Source organism: Myzus persicae, unplaced genomic scaffold (assembly GCF_001856785.1).
Source record: "Myzus persicae strain clone G006 unplaced genomic scaffold, MPER_G0061.0, whole genome shotgun sequence".
Lineage (NCBI taxonomy): Eukaryota > Metazoa > Arthropoda > Insecta > Hemiptera > Aphididae > Myzus > Myzus persicae.
Genome location: NW_019104121.1, coordinates 42853 through 48928, shown reverse-complemented (window position 1 = coordinate 48928; position 6076 = coordinate 42853). Strand labels below are relative to the sequence as shown.

At 31.1% G+C, this 6076-nt stretch overlaps 1 pseudogene; it reads left to right on the top strand.

Annotated features, from left to right (window-relative positions):
• The first annotated feature begins 2558 nt into the window (after window positions 1-2558).
• On the top strand, window positions 2559-6076 carry LOC111038955 (annotated as a pseudogene).

Genomic DNA, 6076 nt, shown 5'->3' with positions numbered 1-6076 from the left:
TTGGGTATTCAAACACAGAGTTAATAACCGCTATTATTTGGGTTAATATTGGCTGATACGGGTGCTCAGTAGTCGAGCGAATGAAAGTTCCTATCAGGTAAGCATTGTGAGACCTATAGCAGGTAAAAAAAAACAAAAGTTAGTTAATACACGATAAAAAAAAAGGTAGGTGTGAAAGTTCCTATACGGTAAAAAAAAGGTTCTAATGTTCCCACACGAATATAAAAACGAAATTTCTAAGTCCCTCCACAGCACGGCAGAAAAATGTACTATATACAATTATATTTCATGAATTAATACTGTATGAAATATAGTTTTTTTTTTTTGTAACGAGTATTAAAATGTACATAAATTATAAGCTACATAAAATGTAAATTTGTTTTTTGTTCAAATAATGAAAACACTTTATTCTTGTTTTTACTGCTTTAACAAAAAATGTTTAAAGCAATAAACAAGTTTTTTTACTATAAAAAAATATCTGTTCTATACTTCGGGCCCCTCCCCTTCTAGTTACAAACTTACTACCCAAAAATTCGCTCTGATGTATTAGAAGACGTATAGTGTTTATTGTCGATGCGAGGTCTCTGAAATAATACATTTGAATTTGAATGGTTACTACTTACTATGGTTTATGCCGTTTATGATACCTAAATAATATTATGTAATATATAAGTAATATATTAAAATTAATTTAAATAATTTGAAAAAGCCATTTGCTGTGTGCCTGTGTATAGAAAAATGTAATTATGTAATTAATATATAGCATTTAATATACCTATTTGATAGGTATGTAGGTATACTATGTAATTAAAATGTATAAGCTTATAACTATATTCAATTGTGACAAATGTCGTCAGCTTTAATCATTGATTTTTTTTGTATGAACCTACAAAAATACATATTTTTAAAAGATTTTCAGCTCATATATATGTTAAAAAAGAGACAACAATAAATTTGATGTTTAATGCCTGGGCAATATTCGTATTGTTCGCGGTACATTAGCTGGTATATCGGGTATCCAGCACTCGGTACCAGTAAAATGAGAACCACTGCGGTCTACCGACTGGGTGAGGTCCGGGGTACGACAGGGGCCAACCTCCACTTTTCGGGTCACTGACTTTAGTCGTTTTTTGTACTCGAAGTGCAACGAACAACAATGCACACATCTAAATGTTAAATCACCCAAATTGTAGGGAGTAAGGTGAACATATTTTAAATACACTCTGATTTTGGTTTAAACGATTCTCATTACGTTTTTTTCTTTTGCGTCTTACAGTGTTTGCATTTATTTCGTTAGGTAGAATAAATTAGTTTTGAATTTTGATGTTATTACCAAAAACTAAAACACCTTAATGTCCTACGCCAACAGAGCCAGAAAAAAATGTAATTACACATTCTTACACCTAAATCAACTCAGTAAGATCATTACACACGAAATTCAGTATTTGGGTGGAGTGGACTAATGCATTCAAGTTAGAGTCAGTGTAAAATCATAAATCATTATAATTTATATTATAAATAGGTACCTAATCGACATGAAAGATCGCCAATGACAAATTATCTGTATCTATATTTCCCAATTATTTATAATTGAGTTAATAACTCTCAATCGAATTTATCGATGTTTTTGTTTTAGTACCAAATAATGCGTATTCCACGAAACGGAATAAACAATTTCCATCACCTACTAAATAGAATTTAGTGATATTCCATTTTAAGCAAAAACCAAACAAAATAATACTATATAAAGATTACAAGTTCACTCTAAAAACCGCTGTTCAGTGTTCAGTGTTTTCTGTTGTAAGTTCCGTAGTGCTATACACGAAATCGTAAACAGTGTTAGTATAGCCTAAGTTCCATGACAACGACGATAACGCATTAATAGACGCAGGTATAATGAGGGGGAAGGGAATGATTATGTGCGTGTACAGTGTAACGTCAGGCAGTAAAGGAATGTGTAGGGCCAAAAAATGTGTGAACAGATCGGTCCCCTTCAGTAGTGATGCCACAAGGAAAGACAAAGAACGACGGCAACGGCGTAGAAGACTTAATGCAATAGACGTAGGAGCAGCAGGGAGGAGGGGGTTGTGAACATGTGTGTGTGGCTTGTAGTGTGCGCACGGCAAGCATCTCGCTTCGCCACTCAACCACACGGAAAATTAATAACTTCTAAAAAATATTTAATCAATTCATTTTTGGGCTTTTCCCATTTGATGGCTCATCTGCGCATTACACACCACACCAAGTACTTGCTTTCAAAAAAAAAAATCATACAAATCTGTCCAGTGGAAATTTAGATATAGTTGGACGGTATACGATTAGGCAGGAGATAATATAGTAAATATCATGACAAAATAGATGTGGGTCAGGTCATGGTCAAGAATTTAGATAATATACTACATCGTGATCATGGTAAATATCATTCCACTCTCCCCCCCCCATCCCCCCGAACCACCGCAAACCGAACCGCTACTCACGTTGTTGCTGCAGCGACTCGCGACGGCGGAGACGTGTTACGCTGTGTCCTAGGTGAATCCGACAAATGCGATAATCGTTATACGACGCGACCGATGCGATTCTTAAAATAAACAAAATAACCCAAACAAACGGAAGTGGCCTACGTGACACGACAAATACGACCGATGCGTCCGATTTTTCGTATGCGTTTAGTCGTACGAATTGAAAAACAAAATAGTTTGTTTTTGGTCGTTGCGTCGTGCGATTCATTCGTATCCATGGAGTTATTAATTTCAGAAGTACAAAAAAGAAAAGTTCTATGGAATAAATGGGACAAAAAATATAAAGACAGGGTAGTTTCTGACAAGGCATGGGATGAAGTAGCTAAAATAACAAAAATGACAAGTACGTATTGTATATTTTAATATACTTATTTGATTGACCACATTATATTAAATACTTAGATACAAAGACATAGAGGCTAGAATATATAAAATAAAAAGTACAATTAACTTATACTAATATTATATTTGTTTAGGAAAAATAATCTTAAGTATAAAATACTTATCAATCAAAACTTTAACATAAGATATGACGAAATTGATAGAAATTCTATGCAAAATTCTACTTACATAATAATAAAATAAACTAATTATTTAAATAATAAGTTACATACCTTGCAATTATTATAAACACTTATTTTTACGCTAATTTATTCATTTTAAAAAAATCTACAAACGTGTTTCTTACATCAATTGCAGAACGCGAAGCACGGTTATTGGATCTACCCCCATGAAGTCCCAACATAGCATTATTTTTTTCACGTACATTTTTATTCAAATAGTCTGACAGGTGATTTTGACATGACGATATTTCTTTCTCTTTATCAATTATCACATTGTGTAATATGCAAATGGCTTTAACGATGTGATCTGCATTTTCGACTTTAGTTTCTATTGCTTTAAGAAGAATTCTAAATTTCGAAGATGCAATACCAAAAGCACATTCGACCGTCATCCTTGCTCTTGAAAGTCGATAATTATAATATGATTTGTGGTCGTCCAACTGCTTTCTTGGAAACGGTCTCATAATATTATTTCTCAACGGAAAAGCTTCGTCTCCAATAAATACATATGGAACTTTTTGATTTGAATTCGGTAAATTTCATGGACTCGGTAGCTTAAGAGTACCATTTTCAAGACGTTTATAAAACGATGTATTACACAAAACACTGCCATCACTATCTTTGCCGAATGAACCAACGTCGATCATTAAAAATTTAGAATTGGCGTCGGCGACAGCCATTAAAACAATTGAAAAATACTGTTTGTAATTATAAAACATACTACCAGAATTGTGAGGGCATTTTATTCTAATATGTTTCCCGTCAACACTTCCAACGCAATTTGGAAAATTCCATTGTGTGAAAAATTCATTAGCGACACTTTTAAAATCATCAACTGTAGGAGTAGGCATATGTTTTTTTTTTAATGCATTCCAAATAGCGATACATACTTCGATGACTATATTTGATACAGCAGTCTTTGAAATTCGAAATGTTAGCGCTAACTGTCGAAATGCTAATCCTGTGGCCAAGTATCTACATAAAAATAATAAAATAAGTATTATTTTTTAGAATACCTTTATTTTTAATAATATTTTAATGATCCGATACATTTTAAACCAGGACATTATTAATGTACAGTTTCAAGGTTTCAAATAAAAATAAAAATTTTGTTTTAATTAGAATTAATTAGCTATTAATTAAACTTTAATTAATTAATTAATTCATATAAAGTAAAAAACTACACATATAGAAAATAAAGTTTGAAATAATCAATATGTAGGTATATATATTTTATATTTTATTATTGCATTTGCAAACATCTTATTTATATTTATTAAAAATAATTTTATTCAATTTTAGATTCTGAGCGAAACGATGAATATAATATTGACTTTACAATGATGTGTGTTTTTATTTTTTTTTTGTGTCCGTGATGCAGCCCCTATTTTTCGAAAGAATTCGTAATATACATTTTATTTACAATGCTATGATATTATGATACAGTGACGAAGAGAACCAACAAATTAAATTTAAATTGATAATATTATTCAGTAAAAATATAAAAATATTTTTCTAACCATTAATATATTGTAATATAATTTGTACCAATTTGTACCAACAATTTAAGAATTTGTACCTAAATATTTCCACTAGGAAAAATCAATTTTTCCGCTGGTATGCCTAAATACGTCACTTCAGATAAAGTATAACTAAATAATGCATTTTTTAAACATTTTTTTTTTTCAATTAATTATATTATAGTTAATGGTTAAAAAAAATAATAAAAAATTCGAACATTAGGGTGCCAGGGTTACCCACCTAAATATAGGTCATAAACTCATAACTTTTTATAGGATTTAAGGATTGAAAATTTAAAATATGGTTCAACATTAGTAGGTTATTATATATAAATTATTTTATTCATATCATCCAATATAGTTAGTAATATAATAGGCTGACTGCCCGTTTTCGCTCAGAGTCAGTTATTCAATCATTGAATTTAAATTTAACACCATTCATTACAGTGACCCACTTGTAACCTACTGAACAGCTGAGCGACATCCACTTACCCGCCTTTTTTTTCATTGCTTTTACTTCGCGTTAGTTTATTAATTTTATAAATAATTTAAATTTTAGAGGAAGACGTGAAAAAAAAATGGAGAGGTTTACGGGACACATTTTTGAGGGAAAAGAAAAAAGTTAAAAAAAAGTCGTTCCGGAGATTCACAAGAAGGCGCTGAGGTGTATTTAGGAAAATGGTCCCATTATAAATTGATGATGTTTTTAAAAGACACAACTAATCCGAGAATTTCAGATGGTAATATTTCAGACGAAGAAGATACACTTCAAGAATGTCCTGACACTGATGGTGACCATGATAATGATATAGACCATATTGATAACGATGACTCAAATACTATGAATATATTTAATGTGTCGGAAACTGAAACAGAAACTAGGCAAAGAATTGAATGTATTCCAACATTTGAATCATGCAGTACACCATCAATATCAATGTCAACAACAAACTTATCTAGCAATTCTGATCACACACAACCTCGCAAGAAAAAAAAAAATGAAGATAAATATTTAGAAGATTTACTGAACAGTGAACATTGAGAGTCAAAAAGTGGCATTTTTAAAGCAGTCTTATAACAATAATGTAACCACTTCAGAAATCGACGAAGATATGTCATTTTTTCAGTCTCTAATTCCATATTTTAAAAAATTAGATCCAATCCAAAAGCTTCGAGTTAGAAATAAGTTTCAAAATATTTTAATAGAAGAACTATTTCCGATCCGAGAACAGGCATTAAATGTTTCAAATATACCACCATACATCGCAGAATCTACTCCAGATCCTCAACTATCAGTTTCATCATACAACGCTCAGCAATATACTTCACAAGAACCAGGTTATCATTACATTCATTCATCTAATGTTCAATAAAAATTCAATTTACATTTGTTACATTTTATTTTAAAAAGTAGAGAAGTCATCTGCAAATACCTACAAACCTACCTTTTTATTTTTTTTTTTTTTGTAATTGA